The sequence below is a fragment of the Babylonia areolata genome, chromosome 6 (assembly GCF_041734735.1).
Source record: "Babylonia areolata isolate BAREFJ2019XMU chromosome 6, ASM4173473v1, whole genome shotgun sequence".
Lineage (NCBI taxonomy): Eukaryota > Metazoa > Mollusca > Gastropoda > Neogastropoda > Buccinidae > Babylonia > Babylonia areolata.
The window spans coordinates 52,823,351-52,846,522 of NC_134881.1; the positions used below are offsets into that span (position 1 = coordinate 52,823,351).

General features: G+C 44.3%; 1 long non-coding RNA gene and 1 other non-coding gene across 2 annotated transcripts in view; one reads left to right on the forward strand and one right to left on the reverse strand.

Moving 5' to 3' along the window:
- The window catches only part of LOC143283442 (uncharacterized), a 229,797-nt gene that overhangs the window by 147,278 nt on the left and 59,347 nt on the right, over positions 1–23,172 (forward strand). The gene's annotated exons all lie outside the window — the stretch shown is intronic.
- Positions 8,807–8,879, reverse strand: Trnak-cuu (transfer RNA lysine (anticodon CUU)). Its single transcript has one exon. It is a non-coding gene; the product is annotated as a tRNA-Lys (tRNA).

Genomic DNA, 23,172 nt, shown 5'->3' on the forward strand with positions numbered 1-23,172 from the left:
TATATTCTGTTTAGCATATTTGGGATTAAAAGGCTGTGCCAATCTTGAATAAAAAGCTAAATTGTGTTTGCATAAGCAGCTCTGACTCGAAGTTGTGTACCTTGTGTATGGAGAGAGTTACCACTCTTTATTGTTTCTTAATCACTTACTCTCCTTGCTTCGTTATATTTTCATATCGAGTGGAAATAACCATTGAGGCAACCATGCGTTTGTTCTGTATTGTCCGTTTTTTGTTGTTGTTTTTTTTTGGGGTTTTTTCTGTTTAGCATATCCAGGGTTAAAGAGGCAATGTCAGTCTTGAATAAAAAGCTAACTTGTGTTTGCACATTCTTCTGTCATTCCTGCTGTGTTCGCGTGTCATGGTTCGTTTATTTATTTATAGTCTGCTCATCTAAGATGATGATATTAGACTGAAAATAAATGATATTATTATTATTATTTGGATTATTATCATTCCTATCATAAATGATGATTGTTAGTATTAATTAAAAATCGACAATGTGCGCATGTCAAGTGATGGGGAAAGGACAAGCCCAGAGCTTCCATCTTAAGGAAGTGCCAGAGTTTGTTCCAGTGTACCTCTCTTTATTTTCATCATCTGTGTTCCAGCTGAATCGCTAGTGTAAGCGGCACTGACTCGTAAATGAAAAAGAAACCACCACTGTTTACTGTTGTTTAACTCACTCAGTACGGCCAGTCCTCTCTTCTCCTCTACACAGACCCCTCGGATGTCCAGTGGGTGTCTCAATGATCCAACCTTTAGCTTCCGTCGTCAGAACTGTGGTATTCTATGTCACGTCTTCAGTATAAGAGGCTTCCGCTTGCATTATTTTGATGATGGTAATTGGGGTGAAACGCTGTCAACGTCGTCTCTTTCGCCTTTCGTATGGAAAGAGTTAAACATTGTGACGGTTGGAGATTTTAAGTAAAAAAAACAACAACAACAACAAAAAAAACAACCCCAGTGTGTTTTGAAATTAGACTCAGTGGATAAGAAGCATTGAAGTTGTGGAAAGGTCAGTGAGAATTTATGGGCATTATTCAGGTGAAAAAAAACCCCAAAGATTGTCAGATACGTGACTGCACATTAGGTCATGAACATTCAGAGGAAAAAAAAGGGTTCAAGAGGTCTTCAGAAGAAAAAAAAAAAAAAAAAAAAAGGTCAAGGGTGGGACGGGAAACAAGCAGCAGCAGTAAGAATGATAACAATAACAGCAATGAAGAATAAAGTGAAATAACATACTGAGGGGGGAAGGGGGTTGGAGGTAGATAAGTGTGACATTCTTCATTTGTTTGTTTTTCCATCTGTAGTAAACGAATGTAATTGGGGATATGCGCATAGGTTTTGTTTTCCGTATTGTGACATTCAAAATGGCCCACGAACAGAACATGTCGCTTGATGGTAGGTCCAGCCAAGCAACACTGGTGAAGGGGTGGGGGGCGGGGGGTGGGGGGTGGGGGCGTATAGAAACAAGTCCCAAGATCGAATGAATTCACGGATTAAATCTGTTTATTGCAATGTATTGTATTACACTACAATGTATCGCATTGCGACGTGCTTACCGTATTGTACTGTGCATGTATTGTGAAATCCGCCTCTCAGTATTGTCAAGGGTTACCCCGGACTCAGAAACGGATCATCTGTTTGGAAGACGATAAACAGAAATCCCCTCAAAGATCCAGTGAGTTTAATGTATCGAGAGTAGGGGGCGAGAGAAAACATCCCTGTCTATATCATGGTGATGGAGCCACTGAACATTACTATTTATACAGCACAGCTCAGTGCTTCACAACGGACCTTTCGCGTCCTCCGGGTTGGCATTCAACCTCTGGTTTCTTCATGTAGGCAGTGTTTGTAGAACCAACACACCAGAGGCCTCAGTGACTTGATTACACTTGTCAGTGTCATCCATGCCAGCCGGTTCCAGCCAATGCCAGACTGAGCAGCTTGTGAAGAATGACACCCCCCCCCCCCCCCCCCGTGTTTATCCGCGTGCGCTCATGTGTGGGAGGGTGGATGTATGCGTGGACGCACAGACACACACACTATTGTATTGTAAATGCATGAGCGAAATGGTTTGGTGTGTTAGGCGATCGACCATGGGCATTGTTATTGTTCGGCTTGTCAGGTGGCATTGCTATTGTTCGGCTTGTCAGGTGGGCATTGCTATTGTTCGGCTTGTCAGGTGGGCATGCTATTGTTCGGCTTGTCAGGTGGGCATTGCTATTGTTCGGCTTGTCAGGTGGGCATTGCTATTGTTCGGCTTGTCAGGTGGGCATTGTTATTGTTCGGCTTGTCAGGTGGGCATTGTTATTGTTCGGCTTGTCAGGTGGGCATTGCTATTGTTCGGCTTGTCAGATGGCATTGCTATTCTTTGGCTTGTCAGATGGCATTGCTATTGTTCGGCTTGTCAGATGGCATTGCTATTCTTTGGCTTGTCAGATGGCATTGCTATTCTTTGGCTTGTCAGATGGCATTGCTATTCTTTGGCTTGTCAGATGGCATTGCTATTCTTTGGCTTGTCAGATGGCATTGCTATTCTTTGGCTTGTCAGATGGCATTGCTATTCTTTGGCTTGTCAGATGCGCATTATTATTGTTCAGCTTGTCAGATGCGCATTGCTATTGTTCAGCTTGTCAGACAGGTATTGATCTTTGGTCGGGTAGAGAGGAACGAACTGTTCGGGTTTATATAAACACAGGAACTTGACGGCCATGCTTTTCATCTGCTTCCGGGCGACAGAGATCCTGTTGTGTAGACAGGTGTGGAGGTAACTGCCCCCCCCCCCAGACCCCCCACCAGGATATAGACGGTCATACACGTAAAAGCCCACTCCGTCTCACACCGAATAAAGTACAAGATCAGCACTCTATGTTATAGATGCATTCACAAAACTGCCCCTTCCTATCTCTGCGGCTGCCTTCACCTCTACACTCCATCTCGCTTACTACGATCGGCTTCGGATCCACTCTGTTTACGCATACCCAGATTCAAACACTCGACTGTTGGCCGCCGTTCTTTCTCTGTCTCTGGACCCTGCGATTAGAATGAACTTCCTCTTTCTCTTCATCAAGTCTCCACACTCAGCTCTTTCAAGTCTGGCCTTAAAACCCACCTCTTCCCAAAATAGCCTCCCTTGCCTGCCCTTCCTTGTCTTTAGTTTCTACAGTTTTAGAGTTATGCATGCGTGTGAATGACTGGTGCGAAAGCGCTTTGGTTTGTCTCTGCACAAGATTCAGCGCTATATAAATACCATTATTATTATCATTATTATTATTATTACTCGTGGACATACGAGTGAACGTGGGAGTTGCAGCCCACGAACGAAGAAGAAGATATACAAAACAGCAGTCACATCTTTATGCCAGATGAACTCCAGTGCATTCACATGTCTACTAAATTATCCCCCTTCCTGACACTTTTTGGTGTGTCTGTGAAAGTGGTGGTTGGGGTGGTTGGGGTGGTTCTGGTGGTTCGGGACGGAGAGAACACCTACCCGGGTATTGGTTTTGCAAAGAAGCAGAAATGGGCTCTTTTTCGTTTTGTTTGTTAGTTGGTTTGTTTTTGTTCAGAGAGAAAAAAAAAAATCAATATTGCGAACACACACCCGCGCGCGTAAGCACACAAACGCACAGATATATTTACGGTGAGTCGGATAGACAGACAAACAGAACTGTTCATTACGATGCAATTGTTTGTTTAAAAAAAAAAATGTTTCAGCTGCACGCGACAACGAAGAAAATAATTCCTTTCTACATTCAGAGGACAACAAAGGCCTCTGCCACATATTGCCTGACATCTTTATAGTAAAGACAACAATTTAAAGAATTCAAACTTTTTCCTATTGCCATCTGGAGCTTTTCTCTCTGTCTGTCTGCCTCTCTACCTTCCACAAACACACTATACACACATTAAGACGAACAGAATGGAAGCGTGGTAGTCAGCGCTATAAATAAGCCTAAACATCAGTGTAATGATATTTAACAAATGTGAAATGCAAGGAAGAAGTGTCGACATGCCCTCTCACACACTGGAAAGCTGCACAACGATTTCGTAATGTTCTGGCAGTTTCAGTTTCAGTTTCAGTAGCTCAAGGAGGCGTCACTGCGTTCGGACAAATCCATATACGCTACACCACATCTGCCAAGCAGATGCCTGACCAGCAGCGTAACCCAACGCGCTTAGTCAGGCCTTGAGGAAAAAAAAAAGAAGAAAAAAAAAGGTGAATAAATAATAGATAAGCTTACATAAATAAATAAATAAATAAATAAATAAATAATAATTATAATATATAAAAAAGGTAGTAGTAATAATAATAAAAAATAAATAAATAAATAAATAAGATAACAATGATGATAAATAAGCAAATAAATGTAAAACATGAAGACACACATTCACACATACACCCACACATGCATAACAGATATGCACCAAACATGCAGTTTCACAGATATGAAAGCACAGTTAAATACATATAAACGTACATGAGCTCCAACACACACACACACACACACACCACACACATTTCCCTGCACCTCCTCTACCCCCCTCCTCCACACACTCATTTCTAGTCTACGTAGACTATACGTTCTGGCAAAGATAGCGGAGTATACCGCCTGTCAAATAACAAACTGAACAACAACAATAACAACAACAAAACAAACCAGAAATATTATTGAACTTTCACACTCTTGTGTGCATGTCTGCTGGTGTGTGTATGTGAGGGGGGCCAGGGATTGTTTCGTACGAGGACGGTGAAGACCCTGACTTGCCAAGCAAGAATTTCCCTCGGGCCCGGAAACGGGGGAATCAAGTTGTACGAAATCATGAGCGTTGCCCTTTGGTCAGAGGGAAATGGTCAACGAATTTGTTGGAATGAATGACAAAGTACCCGTCGGGTCAACGAGGAAAAGGAAATAATGAGTATTGCCCTTTAAGGCCAGGAAACGGTAAATGAATTTTGTTGGAAGTAATGACAAAATTAACCCCCCGTTTGGTCAGGAAATGGTTAATGAATGAAGTTCTCGGCACTGACGATAGAAATTCCCCCGTTTGGTTTAGACAAGGGGGTAAACTCTCACACGTGGGGACGTCAGTGCTGGTTGGGTATACACACAGCAGCCGTGTCGGCCTGGCGCCAGCGGTCCAACAAGATAAACGGACGATAACTGCATTGTGTGTCCTCCTGTTTCCGATCTGCCGGTCAGTGTCGGATGGTTCCGGTGTTGTTCGGGGGACGGAGAAATCAGGTGCACGCCCTGTTGGCACTGGAGGGAGGGTGTAGTTTGCGGGCTTCTTTTGTAATTAGAAGAACAGTGTGAAGTTGAAGGTCTCTTACTTTGGTGTCTTGTGTGCTGGCAAAAAACGACGTCATTGTGTACGTTCGTGTACGTGTGTTCGCATAAGCATACTCGAGCGCGCTCACACTCGGACATAGATTCTATCACACAGCACAAGACACACACACACACACACACACGCACACTCTCACGCACGCACGCACACACGCACGTACAGATGCCAAAACTCACAACGGGAAGGGATGAGAGAATTCTTCAGACACTCATGACCCCCCCCCCCCATCCCCACCCCCCGAACACACACACAAACACACACAGCACAACACAGATACAGGTAGTTACATGAAGTAAACAGTCAGAGAAACTCATTAAGGTAAGCTGTTTGTGAATGCCATCCAGTCCAAATTAATTCCCCCCCCCCCCTCTTGGCAAACCCACGTCGGATTAAACAACCTGTTCTGTCCAGAAATACACCTTCACTCAACTTTATCAGTGTTTAAGGTAGCAGTATCACCTAAACTAAAACTTTTTTGTTGTTGTCATTTTTGGTTTATGGTCTTACTGTTGTTTTATTGTTTATGTAACTGGCTTAAGAATGAGAAAATACATTAGAAATGATGTAGCAGGGCTTGAACTTTGCAGACAACAATTTTTAGGTAGTCTTCAGAGTCGAAAATACACATTGTACGCGTCGTGCATATGAAAATTGCTTTATTTACTTTTCCACTGATTGACACACATCTGAACATTGGAGAGCTTTTAAATTTCACCCAAACAAAGAAAATGGATATTTCAACAACGTAAATCAAACAGAAAGCAGGTTAGGCTTTTAGAATTTTTCTTGCAGTTGCTAGTTGCTCGCATTACAAGAAATAATGTGATGAAAAACCCCCACAAAAAACACACATTTTAACTGCACAAGAAAACCCAAATGTGAGGTCCATGCAACAGGCCACAGTGCAAAAAAAAAGAAGTGTGGAAAACCTGAACAATTTATCTCAAGTAGTTCTTGAGATATCATTGGAAAACCACAAAAAAACCGCTAAAAAATTGCAAACTTTTGTACCCCAAAATAGACACATTTTTCACGCCTACCTTGTCTTGACACCACTCCCTGCACTAATTTGTATTTGTATTTGTATTTCTTTTTATCACAACAGATTTCTCTGTGTGAAATTCGGGCTGCTCTCCACAGGGAGAGCGCGTCGCTACACTACAGCGCCACCCATTTTTTTTTTTTTTTTTTTGTATTTTTTCCCGCGTGCAGTTTGATTTGTTTTTCCTATGGAAGTGAATTTTTCTACAGAATTTTGCCAGGAACAACCGTTTTGTTGCCATGGGTTCTTTTATGTGCGCTAAGTGCATGCTGCACACGGGACCTCGGTTTATCGTCTCATCCGAATGACTAGCGTCCAGACCACCACTTAAGGTCTAGTGGAGGGGGAGAAAATATCGGCGGCTGAGCCGTGATTCGAACCAGCGCGCTCAGATTCTCTCGCTTACTAGGCGGACGCGTTACCTCTAGGCCATCACTCCAATGCCCCCCCCCCCCCCCCCCCCCGCCCCCCTTACCCCCATTCCCCACCCCCTCCCCCACCCAAACAAACTGATATGGTAAACCCCCCTGTTCAGCTTGAGCATCATCCAGGGCCAGTCTTTGTCGTCTTCAGGCTGTTCTGGCTGTATTGCAGCTTGTACTTTGCCACAGTACGCAAGAAAATGTCTTATATACCCTGCAGTTGAGGCCAGATATCTGAAGAAACAAACAAACAAAAAACTATGAAAGTTAGACCCCCCAAAATTACTTGTGTGATAAATTAGAACTTTCTCTGCATCAGAATAAGTCATTGTAAATAGAAAAACCAACAAAACGATTTTGGATACCAGATTGGGTGGTACTAGTACCTTAACGTTCGCAGTAAGCCACACAGCAGAGGAAGGTGGCGAAATGGTTAAGACACTCAGCTTCAAATACAGAGAGTCCGTGAGGGTGTGGGGTTCGAATCCCGCTCTCACCCTTTCTTCCAAGTTTGACTGGAAAATCAAACTGAGCGTCTAGTCATTCAGATGAGACGAAGAACCGAGGTCCCGTGTGCAGCACGCACTTGGCGCACTGTGAAAGAACCTACGGCAATGAGTGTTGTCCTCCGGTAAAATCCTGTCGTAAGAAATCCACTCCGTCAGGTACACAAACATATAAGTGTGCGCTCAAGGCCTTACTATTTTGTATTTTGTATTTTTTTTTTATCACAGCAGATTTCTCTGTGTGAAATTCGGGCTGCTCTCCCCAGGGAGAGCACGTCGCTATACTACAGCGCCACCCCTTTTTTTTTTTTTTGTATTTTTTCTGCGTGCAGTTTTATTTGTTTTTCCTATTGACGTGGATTTTTCTACAGAATTTTGCCAGGAACAACCCTTTTGTTGCCGTGTGCTTCTTTTACGTGCGCTAAGTGCGTGCTGCACACGGGACCTCGGTTTATCGTCTCATCCGAATGACTAAGTGCGTTGGTTGATGCTGTTGGTCAGGCATCTGCCTAGCAGATTTGGTGTAGCGTGTATGGATTTGTCCGAAAGGCAGTGCAGCCTCTTTGAGAAAGTGAAACTGAAAACGCAGCAGTACCCACGGCTTGTGTGAATCCCTATCACGGGCGCAGACGATCACGCACTTTGTTACATTCCATCCGCGTTTAACTCACTCCGTACGGCCAGTCCTCTCTTCTCCTCTACACAGACCCCTCGGGTGTCCAGTGGGTGTCTGAATGACCCAACCTTTAGCTTCCGTCGTCAGAACTGTGGTATTCTTTGTCAACATTCACCTCTTCAGTATAAGAGCGTTCCGCTTGCAATATTTTGATGATGGTAACTGGGGTGAAACGCTGTTAACGTCGTCTCTTTCGCCGTTCGTATGGAAAGAGTTAAACAGACAGTGGTTAAACGAGTGTTTGGTATTGCGTTTCGTTTGGTATGTATATATATACACACACAGCGTGGATGGATATGTACGTAGGGGATTCGTTTGAGACAGGTAATGGAGTAAACAGTCGGCTGATTAACTCCCTTGTTGATGCTTCGTGGTACGGTTTCACTTTCACTTCAGTTTCAGTTTCACTTTCTCAAGGAGGCGTCACTGCGTTCGGACAAATCCATACACGCTACACCACATCTGTTGAGCAGATGCCTGACCAGCAGCATAACCCAACGCACTTAGTCAGGCCTTGAGTGCATGCTTACATATTTGTGTACCTATGAAAGTGGATTTCATTTTACGTAATTTCGCCAGAGGACAACACTCTCGTTGCCATGGGTTCTTTTTCAGTGCGCCAAGTGCGTGCTGCACACGGGACCTCGGTTTATCGTCTCATCCGAAAGACTAGACGCTCAGTTTGATTTTCCAGTCAAACTTAGGAGAAAGGGCAAGAGCGGGATTCGAACCCACACCCTCACGGACTCTCTGTATTGGCAGCTGAGCGTCTTAACCATTCTGCCACCTTCCTCCTAAACGAAACGCCCAATGTGGGGCTCGAACCCACGACCCTGGGATTAAGAGTCCCATGCTCTACCGACTGAGCTAACCGGGCACCTGATACGTGTGTGGAAAGTGACGGCTTGGACTCCGCACACAACGAACAAGCTTGGAGGGGAAAAAAAAAAAAAAAACCAACACAAAAAGAACGTAAACGATTCCGCAACATTTTTCGATGAAATCTAGTACAGACCGGATTATTACTTCGTACAGATCGATTCTAGGTTAGATAGTTTCAGTTTTCAGTTTCAGTCCCTGAAGGAGGCGTCACTGCGTTTGGACAAATCCATATACGCTACAACACCGCAACTTCCAGGCAGACGCCTGACCAGGAGCATAATAACCCAACGCGCTTAGTCAGGCCTTGAGTGCATGATATACACTTGTGTACCTATCAGAGTGGATTTCTTTTACCGAATTTTGCCAGAGGACAACACTCTCGTTGCCATGGATTCTTTTTCAGTGCGCTAAGCGCGTGCTGCACACGGGACCTCGGTTTATCGTCTCATCCGAATGACTAGACGCTTGGTTAGATTTTCCTGTCAAACTTGGGAGAAAGGGGCGAGAGCGGTATTCGAACCCACACCCTCTCGGACTCTCTGCACTGGCAGCTTAACCATTCTGCATTCTGCCACCTTCCTCTGTTAATCAGACAGTGCTCGACAAGTTCCAGACCCATTCTTTCATTCAGCTGCACGACTGGTAGACTGCAGTTACGGACGTGGATCCACCGCCGTGCATACAGGAGGGGTCGTGGGCAGTGCCATTTCCGTGCTTCGTTCGTTTATTTATCTAAGATGATGATATTAGACTGAAAATAAATGATATTATTATCATCATTTGGATTATTATCATTCTATCATAATGATAATTGTTATTATTAATTAGAAATCGACATTTCTGTATATTCGAATGAAAAGGGGGAGGGGGGGCGGTTGAGGTGGAGGGGAGGGGCTTCCCCCGTCCCGCCTCTCACACACACCCTTCCACTGTTATGTTTTTTCTTTCTCCAATCACTGACACTCACCCTCTCCATTTTAGATTTTGTACTCTATCTTTTCCACATTCTGTTCTCTCTCTGTCTGTCTGTCTGTCTCTCTCTCTTCCTTTCTTAGTCCCATTCCCGTGCGTTCCCAAAAGTGGCTGTTGACTCCTGGCCTGCTGCATCCTCTTCTGCTTCTACGTTCATGGGCTGCGGCTCCCTCCGTCACTCTTAGTACACACGAGTGGGCTTTTTACGTGAATCGCCGTTTTTACCCCCGCCATGTAGGCAGCCATACTCTGTTTGACCTTGAAGTAATGGTGTGGCCCAGTTCCATGACACTGGTGATGGCTACAGACTGTTGTTGACTGACCATATGCCTGTCGGGTGGTGGCTACAGGCTGTTGTTGACTGACCTTATACCTGTCGGGTGGTGGCTACCAGACTGTTGTTGACTGACCTTATACCTGTCGGGTGGTGGCTACAGGCTGTTGTTGACTGACCTTATACCTGTCGGGTGGTGGCTACAGGCTGTTGTTGACTGACCTTATACCTGTCGGGTGGTGGCTACCAGACTGTTGTTGACTGACCTTATACCTGTCGGGTGGTGGCTACAGGCTGTTGTTGACTGACCTTATACCTGTCGGGTGGTGGCTACCAGACTGTTGTTGACTGACCTTATACCTGTCGGGTGGTGGCTACCAGACTGTTGTTGACTGACCTTATACCTGTCGGGTGGTGGCTACAGACTGTTGTTGACTGACCTTATACCTGTCGGGTGGTGGCTACAGACTGTTGTTGACTGACTTTATACCTGTCGGGTGGTGGCTACAGACTGTTGGATACAGACTGTTGTTGACTGACCTTATACCTGTCGGGTGATGGCTACAGACTGTTGTTGACTGACCTTATACCTGTCGGGTGGTGGCTACAGACTGTTGGATACAGACTGTTGTTGACTGACCTTATACCTGTCGGGTGGTGGCTACAGACTGTTGTTGACTGACCTTATACCTGTTGGGTGGTGGCTACAGACTGTTGTTGACTGACCTTATACCTGTCGGGTGGTGGCTACAGACTGTTGTTGACTGACCTTATACCTGTCGGGTGGTGGCTACAGACTGTTGTTGACTGACCTTATACCTGTCGGGTGGTGGCTACCAGACTGTTGTTGACTGACCTTATACCTGTCGGGTGGTGGCTACCAGACTGTTGTTGACTGACCTTATACCTGTCGGGTGGTGGCTACAGACTGTTGTTGACTGACCTTATACCTGTCGGGTGGTGGCTACAGACTGTTGTTGACTGACCTTATACCTGTCGGGTGGTGGCTACCAGACTGTTGTTGACTGACCTTTATACCTGTCGGGTGGTGGCTACAGGCTGTTGTTGACTGACCTTATGCCTGTCGGGTGGTGGCTACAGACTGTTGTTGACTGACCTTATACCTGTCGGGTGGTGGCTACCAGACTGTTGTTGACTGACCTTATACCTGTCGGGTGGTGGCTACAGACTGTTGTTGACTGACCTTATACCTGTCGGGTGGTGGCTACCAGACTGTTGTTGACTGACCTTATACCTGTCGGGTGGTGGCTACAGACTGTTGTTGACTGACCTTATACCTGTCGGGTGGTGGCTACCAGACTGTTGTTGACTGACCTTATACCTGTCGGGTGGTGGCTACAGACTGTTGTTGACTGACCTTATACCTGTCGGGTGGTGGCTACAGACTGTTGTTGACTGACCTTATACCTGTCGGGTGGTGGCTACAGACTGTTGTTGACTGACCTTATACCTGTCGGGTGGTGGCTACAGACTGTTGTTGACTGACCTTATACCTGTCGGGTGGTGGCTACAGACTGTTGTTGACTGACCTTATACCTGTCGGGTGGTGGCTACAGACTGTTGTTGACTGACCTTATACCTGTCGGGTGGTGGCTACCAGACTGTTGTTGACTGACCTTATACCTGTCGGGTGGTGGCTACAGACTTGTTGACTGACCTTATACCTGTCGGGTGGTGGCTACAGGCTGTTGTTGACTGACTTTGTACCTGTCGGGTGGTGGCTACCAGACTGTTGTTGACTGACCTTATACCTGTCGGGTGGTGGCTACAGACTGTTGTTGACTGACCTTATACCTGTCGGGTGGTGGCTACCAGACTGTTGTTGACTGACCTTATACCTGTCGGGTGGTGGCTACCAGACTGTTGTTGACTGACCTTATACCTGTCGGGTGGTGGCTACAGACTGTTGTTGACTGACCTTATACCTGTCGGGTGGTGGCTACCAGACTGTTGTTGACTGACCTTATACCTGTCGGGTGGTTGCTACAGACTGTTGTTGACTGACCTTATGCCTGTCGGGTGGTGGCAGGAAGATGCCTGGTCGTTTTAGTGAAATGTTTTGTGGGTGTTTTTTTTCTCTTGGGAATGAAGTCGCTGTGTTTCTGTGACCGTCTTGTCCCTTCGTTTGACTGTCGCTCTCAGTCTCTCTGTATCTCTCTCTCTCTCTCTGTATCTCTCTGTCTCTCTGTCTGTCTGTCTATCTCTCTCTCTCTCTCTGTGTATATCTGTCTGTCTGTCTGTCTCTCTCTGTCTCTGTCTCGCTTTCATGTCTTCGATATGTTCGTAATATTGGTTGTTGTTTTTACAGCTGTGTTTCCATGTTGTTTACTTGACTGTGTTGTGATAATGGACCTATCCAAATTTCTCTAAATTGAGATGATAAAGTTATTCTTGCCTCCCCCCCCCCCTCCCCCCCTCTCTCTCTCTCTATATATATATATATATATAATCTCCGTGGCTTTCTCTTAACCCTTTCACTGCCAAACTCGCCTTAAATGCAGCAGCTAGGTAGAGGACCCATGTCACTGAAGGGTGACCAGATCATGGGTCTGTTATCCATGAACCTACTGCTCTTTATGTTCGGTGGTAGGACAGGCCATAATTTTCTACACATCACAAGGGGGAATCCTCAGCTTGTCTTAGACACCATATTTTCTGCTGTTTATAGCGCAAGGGAATTTTGAACTCCTTCTTCTTCTTCTGCGTTCACTCGTATGTACTCGAGTGGGCTTTTACACGTATGACCGTTTTTACCCCGCCATGTAGGCAGCCATACTCCGTTTTCGGGGGTGTGCATACAGGGTATGTTCTTGTTTCCATAACCCGCCGAACGCTGACATGGATTACAGGATCTTTAACGTGCATATTTGAATTTTGAACTCCAAATTGACTGGCAGTGAAAGGGTTAATCTCAAGTTTGGTCTTTCTATCTGTCCGTCTTGCGCCCAAGGACACTCTCTTCGTAGTCGATCGCATCACCGCTCCGCTTTTTTCCAGTCAGTCCATTTTCAGGTCGCCTCGAGAAAGGACGATTGAATGGAGGAATGATATGGCGCCTGTCCTCGTTCGGAGACGAAGCTATGAGCGCTTACCAACACGGGGGTCATTTGCACAACAGTGCTGCCTGCCTGGGTAGATAGAGCCGACTGACGGTTGCCTTGGGGTCCGTTCATCAGTCCTTTCCTGTGTCATTCAATCAGATTTCAGGCACGCACACATACACACACACACACACACACACTCAGACAGACGTGTAGCAAAGGATGTGATCACTGTGTACCACAGATGGCGATACACGAAAGGTGTTTGTCCTTGAAGCTCGAGGTGATCCCTTTTTTTTTTTTGTCTTTTTTTTATGAAATGGAAGGTGTTGAGTGTCGCTAAATAGACGGGGTGACCTTTGTTTCTTTCGTGTGGAAGAGATTCTTATTGGCTGTATGAGTGGAAGTGCGTTTTTTGCTTTACGAGAATGGAGCCCATTTCTTGAACCGTGTCTGTCTGTCCGTCTGTGTCCTGTTCATCTCGCTATCTTTGTCTTTGTCTGTCTGTCCGTCTGTGTTCTGTTTATCTCGCTATCTTTGTCTTTGTCTGTCTGTCCGTCTGTGTTCTGTTTATCTCGCTGTCTTTGTCTTTGTCTGTCTGTCCGTCTGTGTTCTGTTTATCTCGCTATCTTTGTCTGTCTGTCTGTCCGTCTGTGTTCTGTTTATCTCGCTATCTTTGTCTTTGTCTGTCTGTCCGTCTGTGTTCTGTTTATCTCGCTGTCTTTGTCTGTCTGTCCGTCTGTGTTCTGTTTATCTCGCTATCTTTGTCTTTGTCTGTCTGTCCGTCTGTGTTCTGTTTATCTCGCTTTGTCTTTGTCTGTCTGTCTGTCCGTCTGTGTTCTGTTTATCTCGCTGTCTTTGTCTTTGTCTGTCTGTCCGTCTGTGTTTTGTTTATCTCGCTATCTTTGTCTTTGTCTGTCTGTCCGTCTGTGTTCTGTTTATCTCGCTTTGTCTTTGTCTGTCTGTCCGTCTGTTTTCTGTTTATCTCGCTATCTTTGTCTTTGTCTGTACTCCTGTTTTTTTTATCTCGCTTTGTCTTTGTTCTGTTCCGCTTGTTCTTTTGTCTGCTTTGTCTTTGTCTGTTTCGTCTGTTCTGTTTTTCCGCTGTCTTTGTCTGTCTGTCTTGTGTTTTGTTTATCTCCGTTGTCTTTGTTTTATCTGCTGTCCGTTGTCTGTTCTGTTCTATCTCCTTTCTTGCTGTCCGTTTCTGTGTCTGTTTCCGCGTATTTTGTCTTTGTCTGCTGTCCTTTGTCTTTGCTGTTATCTCGCTCTTTGTCTGTTCTGTCTCGTGTCTGTTTTATCTGTCTTCCTTTGTCTTTTGTTTTCTCCTGTCTTTGTCTGTTTTCCGTCGCTATTCTTGTTTTGCTGTCTGTCTGCTTCGTCTGTGCTTCTGTTTGTTCTGCTTCTTTTTTTGTTCTCCGTTGTACCTTTCACTCTGCTTTGTCTTTGTCTGTTCTTCGTTGCTTTGGTTCTGTTTATCTCGCTGTCTTTGTTTTGTCTTCTGTCCGTCGTTTTCTTTCCTCCTAAGTCTGTCTTTCTTGCCTGTCGTGTGCTGTGTCTGTTTATCATCGCTCATGGTCTTTGTCTCCTTGTCCGCTTTTTCTGTTATTCGCTATCTTTCCTATGTAGCCGTGTCGTCTGTGTTCTGTTTTCTCGTTTGTCTTGTGTCTGTCCGTGTGTCTGTTTATTGTTTGATTAGAATTTGTAGTTGTGACGTCAGTGATTCATAATCAACACGGTATAACAGTTCCGTCGTGTATTCTTTAACCGCTTTGTCTTGTCTGTCTTTCGTTGATGGTTTTACTCGCTTGTTGTTTGTCTGATCCATCTGTTTTGTTTATCTCGCATTTTGTCTTTGCTGTCTGGTCCGATCGTGTTTGTTTATCCGCTATCTTTGCTGTCGTCCGTCTGGATGTTTTCTTTTCCCATGACTTGGTACGTCCCTGGTTCTGTTATCTCGCAAAATACTTTGTTGCAATCTGTCCGTCTGTTTTGTTTATCCGCTTATTAGTCGTTTACTGTCAAGTCCTTGCTTTTCTGTTTACGTGATCTTGTCGTCCTCTGCTTTCTGTTTATCCGCTAATCTTTGATCTTTGTCCTGCTACGTCAGATCTGTTTTATCTCGCTATCTTTGTCTTTGACAACTGTCTGTCCTCTGTGTTCTGTCTCTCGCTCTTTGTATTTCTATCGCGTGTCCTCATAACGCTAACTTCTTTCTCTCGTACTGACCGTACTTTTCGTTATCTCGCTATCTTGTCTTTATGTATGGGGTCCGTCTTGTTCGTGAGATCTGCATGTCTTTGTCTTTCTGTGTTGTTCCTCTGGGGATACCGCCATCTTTGTCTAGTGAACCGTTCCCACAGGTCTTGCATGGTCGTCTTCCTTATTGCTTTGTCCTTCGTACCTCTCTCCTTCTGTCACCATTCTCTTTTTCATCTCTCTTCCATCCCCCACCCTCTCCTGAAGTAACGTTTCATTGCTATGGTCAGTTTCCAAACTTCTTCTCACGGCTTTGAGGTCCCTTATTCGCGTTCTTGCAATGGGTAATGAGGTCTTCCATATGAAGCGGTGTGTGCTTGGTTGTGTGCTGTTGTGTGTGTTGTGGTGGTCTGATGCAGGGAAAGAGCCATGCAGTAGATGAGAGAGAACTGTATAGCAGAAGAGGAGAGAGAAGAACAACACAGCACACTACTGCGAACCCAAATGGTTCCAAACTCCATAAAGTATAATACAGGAAAACAAGGAGATTCAGTGAAAAAAAAATCTTTTAACGATGATTGCCATTTAGTTGATGGAATATTAGCAGCTAGGTCTACTGATGAACCCAACACTTGTTGAACATCCAGATAATCCAGAGAGAGAGACACCGCACCCAGCAACACGCCGTTTTATTTCTTCTTCGCAACTCAACAACCGCATTCCATCGGCACCTGCTTGCAGGTATATACATTGTTAGCCCCCCCACTGGGTCAGAACGGAGCCGAGATTCTGAGGGAGTGGGCTGAGGGAGCGAGTATATTAGAGGGGGATAGATGGTAGGAGGTGGAAATAAGCGCCGCTTTGCTCAGAATAGACTCCTTACTCCCCCCTCTTTTCATTTCTTCCCTTTGGCAACAAACACGGGGGGGGGGGTAAACTATTGTTATCTATTTCAGAGAACCATCACAATAAAAATATTAACCAAAACGTAAAAGAACCAAGTTGGTCAAAACAACAACAAAATTAGAGAAAAAAAAAAAACAACGGACAATTGATTCACTGAATTAACTGATGTAGTAACAGTGATAGCAAACAGCCACTTCACTGCTTTCACGTTTACAGAATACCACACACACACTCTCGCAGCAATTAACCAACCCCCACCAAATCTACATGCACAACTGCACTCAGTGTTGCTTATCTACATGCTTGTTTATGTGCTTGTGTGCTATATTAGTCTAAATGCAGTGACACCCCCTAAAAAGAAACTACTACTACTACTACTACTACTAATGATGATAATGGAGGCTCCCGTCGGGCCGACGGAGGAATAGGCAAGCAGGCTTGTCTGTCAGTGTGTGTCCTCATATGGGAGAAAAGGCCAATTCTGGATGCGCAGCACTTCCCACAGGTGTTGCAAGGGAAAACGTCTCCAGAAGTTGAGCCCTGCTTCCTTCGCTCACGCTTCTCCTTCATGGTCAGCATTCTCTTGTTTTCAAACGTCTTTATGCCACTAGAGCACAGCATCTTCCAGCGAGAGCGGTGAAGGGCATCAGTTTCCCAGGAAGCGATGTCTATGTCACAGGCTTTGAGGTCTGTCTTCAAGGTGTCCTTGAAGCGCTAGCAGGGTCTTCCAAGTTCGCGGTGGCTTTCCTTCAGCTGGCCATACAGGAGCATCTTCGGGATCCTGCTGTCTGTCATGCGGACAACGTGCCCTGTCCAGCTACTACTACTACTACTACTGTATTAGTCTAAACGCAGTGACGCCTCCTTGAGTAACTGAGACAACTACTACTGCTACTACTTACATGGCGCGAACTTCTCATATAGTGGGTTCCAAGCGCCTCCTATGAAAAATGTATAAATACAGTCGTACATAATGGCATAGGAAGATATACAGGAAAAAAATGACTTTACCAAGACAATGCCACAAATTGCATGAACGAACAACCACACCAAAACAGCACAAAATATGCATCACACACACACACACACACGGACACACACAAAGCATATAACAACGGACCCGTTTTTTTTTTCTTTTCTATTTCGATCAGACTCACACAAGACCATCGCACTTCTCCCGAGTTACCATGGCAACGCTGTGGCTTTGGCGAGGGGATTATTAGTTAACGATGTTGTTTATAGCTCACCCCCACCACACGGGGATCAGAATCGAGAGGCCTGAGGATTACCTGTGGTAATGGAGGCACGGTGGGGCTGGGCAGGGCAGGGCGAGGTAATGTCATTATGGAACGGGGCTGTATATGTATTGAGGTACGATGACGGTCGGTGAAAATAATGTCGCCGCTTTTTGTCTCAGAAATAGACTTCCTTCTCCTCCTCCTCCTCCTGTTTATCTTTCATTTCCTTTTGGGCAACAAACACGGGGGGAGGGAGAGGGGGGATATATATATATATATATATATATATATATATTTTTACGAAAGAGAAGCAGCAGCAGCAAAAATAGAAGAAGAAACTAATATAAAACATGCAAAATGGAACTGTTATAAAAAGAAACCGAAGAGTTGTGTGGTCAAAAAACAACAACAAAAAACAAAAAAACAAAAAACAAAAAACCCCCACAAAAAACAAAAACAGATGACGGGGAAAAACCAAGCAGAGAAAGTACAACATGCATGGTCAGACACATGTGCAAATAAGCACGCGCACGCACGCACACACTCACACACTCGCACACTCACACACACACACACTGTGATGCATATCTGCTCTCTCTCTCCCTCCCTCTCCCACCTCTCTCTCTGTCTCTGTGTTTGTCTTTGTGTGTGTGTGTGTGTGTGTGTGTGTGTGTGTGTGTGTGTGTGAAAGATCTGCAATGAACTGACCGCGACTTAACAGACAAATCGTCATTGAAAAAAAAGAAAAAAAAAAAAAAGAAAGAAAAAATAATCGAAAGTGCTGACATTTTATGATCATTTTCACAGAGCACTTGATCGAATCCGTATCCGCGGCTGGCGCTCAAACTCAGAATCGGCACAATGACTGAGTTTCAGTTTCAGTAGCTCAGTCAAGGAGGCGTCACTGCGTTCGGACAAATCCATATACGCTACACCACATCTGCCAAGCAGATGCCTGACCCAGCAGCGTAACCCAACAATGACCGAAGAACATTCTAACGGAACGGTTCTGCCTGACTTGCTTGACTGCATAGTGCATACCGCTCCTTGAGACAGGTAAGTCAAAGAGGGAGGGTGGAGGAGGTGGTGGGGGGAAGGGGGAGGGAGGGAAGGGGGGGGGACACCTTGGGGAGAAAGCCTAAAGGGAAAGCCTTGTGTTTTGTTTTTAAAGCGGCAGGGTATTATGTTTTGTGTGTTTTGTTTCGTCTTTTCTACTGACAGCAGTGACTTGATTGATAGTGAGTGAGAAGGTCATTACCGTGTGGAGAACAGCGACAGCAGCTATAATACAGATAATGGAGGTAGTGATGATGATTAGGATGATGATAACAGTAAGTACAGACAGAACAACCCTCTCTCTCTCTGCATGTGTGTATGTGGTGTGCTCTCAGTTGTACATGATACTCTTCATACATCGAAGCTCACTTCACATCACACACTGTTGACACAGCCAGCACTAAATTGCTTCGAGCCATCCATCCATCCATCCATCCATCGTCTGCTTCCTAGAGGGACGCTTTGGCCCTCCATCCCACCCCCTTACTCCCCCTCCCACTCTGTCCCTTGCAGGCAATGTTTGCGGAACCAACACACACACACACACACACACACTGGACGCTTCAGTGACTTGGTTACGTTTGTCCACACCATCCACTGACGCCCGACTGAACAAACCAGTGGCAGGTTAAACAGCGTGTCGAGAGAGACTCCCCCCCCCCCCGCCCCACCCCACGTCCTTCCCCCCCTCCGCCCCCTCTCACTCCCCACACACTGCACGCGCGCTTATGGGTGGGTGGATGTTCGCATGGACGCTCGGACGCGTGTGTTTGTATTGTGAGCTTAAACGACTGGTGGAGGAGGGTGTCCACGGGCATTGATTGTCATTGCCGGCCTTGTGACGAGCATCGATCATTGGCCATGTAGAAGTGAGGATAGATATTTGAGGACATGTTGTGACAGAAATACCGGTTGCCGCACACTGTAGCCGCTTTCTGAAGCCACAGATCCAGCCATGGCAAGTTCAGTTGCCTCCCTCTTACAGGAGGGAGGGGGGGGGGGGGGAGTGGCAGAATGGTTCAACAGCGACAGCAGCTATAATAATAATAATGGATACTTATATAGCACACTATCCAGAAATCTGCTCTAGGTGCTTTACAAAAACGCTTTGTTAACATAAAACATTACATCTATGTTACATACACACACACCAAAATGTGACTACACACACACACACACACACACACACACACACACACACACACACACACGCACACACACACACACACACATTTTAACAATACATGTGTATCTAACAGCTACCCTAACGCATACGCACACATAGGCAGGCACAAACTTACATAAACTCACGCACACACAATACACATTCATATACATGCATGTAGTTATGTACACATACATAATTATGTATACACACATAGTCAAGCACAGCTAACGCAAAGGAAGTGGACCTGCCACAATTGAACTTACTGCTGAGGGAAAAGGTGGGTTTTGAGACGAGATTTAAAAGATGCGAGGGAATCAGAATGGCGGAGGTTATCTGATAATGATATATCTAATACAGATAATGAAGGTAGTGATGATGATGATTAGGATGATGATAGCAATAACATTTACAGACACAACAACACTCTCTCTCTCTCTCTCTCTCTCTCTGTGCATGTGTGTATGTGGTGCTGTTAGTTGCTCTCAATCCAGAGATCCAGACACAGTCAAATTCACTTGTCTCCCTCTTACAGGAGGGGGGAGGGGGGGAAGGGGGGGAGGGGGGTGGAGGTGGCAGAATGGTACAAACGCTCTTCTGCCAATACAGTGTCCGTAAAGGTTGTGGATTCCATTCCAGCTCTTGCCCCTTCTCCCAGTTTCAGTTTCAGTTTCAGTAGCTCAAGGAGGCGTCACTGCGTTCGGGCAAATCCATATACGCTACACCACATCTGCCAAGCAGATGCCTGACCAGCAGCATAACCCAACGCGCTTAGTCAGGCCTTGGAAAAAAAAGGAAAAAAAAAGAGAAAAATACATAAAAAAAACCCTACTACTACTACTAATAATAATAATATGTATAAGGCGCAAAAACTTGATGAAGTCAACTGTAGGCGTACAAAAAAATAATAAAATAAAATAAATAAATAAATAAATAAAGATACATATATAAATAACTAAATAATAATAATATATATAAAAAATAATACAATAGATAAATAAATAAAATAAATAAAAGACAACAATGATGATAAATAAGCAAATAAATGTAAAAAAAAAAATAATAAAAAAATGCAGACACACATTCACACATACACACACATAATTATGCATAACAGATATGCACCAAACATGCAGTTTCACAGATATCAAAGCTGTCAGAAGAAACATCATTGCTCCATGGAATAGCCGTGTGTCACGTGCCACCGTCTCGGCTTCAGTCTCTGTCATTTTTGACTCACTTGTGTAAACAAAGTCTGTGTGTCCGTGGTTTAACTTTAACATTGACATTTTCTCTGCAAATACTTTGTCAGTCGACACCAAATTTGGCATAAAATAGGAAAAATTCAGTTCTTTCCAGTCATCTTGTTTAAAACAATATTGCACCTCTGGGATGGGCACAAAAAGACAAAAAAAAAAAGAAAAAAAAAAAGAAGCCTAATTATATGCAAACTGCATTTACTGTTATATTTATATTTTTTGTATTCTCTAAATTTGGCACTTTGATCTGATATTCTGACCCAACAACAAGAGCAGTCATTATTATCATTTTTTGTTCAAACAGGAACTTCTTATGCTAAGCATGGAAGTTTTATTTATTTTGCAAACGTTTTGGTGCAGATAGTAAAGAAGGGAAATTACTCTGTAATAAATGCTAGGGGATTTAATTTGCTTTAAACTGATCTTTCTCATCTTAAACATTGCATTTTGAAATTATACTCAATACATAAAAAGCTTGGATTTTTTTTTTTTTTTTTTTTTTAAAGTGTATCACAAGTGAGTCTTGAAGGCCTTGCCTCTCTTGTCTGTCACTGGTATCATCATTTTCCGACAGTCAAACCAAGATTGTCATAACAATTACGGAATGCACGTGGAAGAAACCCGGGACAGACTGACTTGATACTGAACACAGATCGCAGCTAGTCGAAGACGGGCGCAACAGCCGAGTGGTTAAAGCGTTGGACTGTCAATCTGAGGGTCCGGGGTTCGAATCACGGTGACGGCGCCTGGTGGGTAAAGGGTGGAGATTTTTACGATCTCCCAGGTCAACATGTGCAGACCTGCCAGTGCCTGAACCCCCTTCGTATGTATATGCAAGCTGAAGATCAAATACGCACGTTAAAGATCCTGTAATCCATGTCAGCGTTCGGTGGGTTATGGAAACAAGAACATACCCAGCATGCACACCCCCGAAAACGGAGTATGGCTGCCTACATGGCGGGGTAGAAACGGTCATACACGTAAAAGCCCACTCGTGTGCATACGAGTGAACGCAGAAGAAGAAGAAGAAGAAGAAGCTAGTCGAAAAACAACAACAACAACAAAAAAACCCATTGTTTTGATGAGTTTGGGCAGACTCGTGCATTCCTTCACGTGCACGGACAATAGACTGTGTTAGTGTGTACGTTGGGCAGGCCTGCATTCAGCAGAGTGCATGCATAAGCGATTTCTCTCCACTCTGTGTGCGAAGACAAGTCATGAACAGTGCTGTCCCTTGTGCGTATGTATGGATCGGGGAATTGGCTTTTTGGTAGACCAATGGCAAATAAGCGACTGTAAATTATATGCACAGGTGTCGTGCTGATTGGATTTATGCAAAACAGGCCCCAGCTTCCTTCCTCAAATAATGCACCATCAGACGTCAGAGACCCAATGAAGTAATTGGTGTCAGAGATAATGTATTATTAACGTCAGAGACCCAATGAAGTAATTGGCGTCAGAGATAATGTATTATTAACGTCAGAGATTAAAAATGAAGTAATTGGCGTCAGAGATAATGTATTATTAACGTAAGAGATTTAATGAAGTAATTGGCGTCAGAGATAATGTATTATTAACGTCAGAGATTTAATGAAGTAATTGGCGTCAGATAATGTAATTAACGTCAGAGATTTAATGAAGTAATTGGCGTCAGATAATGTAATTAACGTCAGAGATTTAATGAAGTAATTGGCGTCAGAGATAATGTATTATTATCGTCAGAGATTTAATGAAGTAATTGGCGTCAGATAATGTAATTAACGTCAGATATTTAATGAAGTAATTGGCGTCAGAGATAATGTATTATTAACGTCAGAGATTTAATGAAGTAATTGGCGTCAGAGATTTAATGAAGTAATTGGCGTCAGAGATAATGTGTTATTAACGTCAGAGATTTAATGAAGTAATTGGCGTCAGAGATAATGTATTATTAACGTCAGAGATTTAATGAAGTAATTGGCGTCAGATAATGTAATTAACGTCAGAGATTTAATGAAGTTATTGGCGTCAGATAATGTAATTAACGTCAGAGATTTAATGAAGTAATTGGCGTCAGATAATGTAATTAACGTCAGAGATTTAATGAAGTAATTGGCGTCAGATAATGTAATTAACGTCAGAGATTTAATGAAGTAATTGGCGTCAGAGATAATGTAA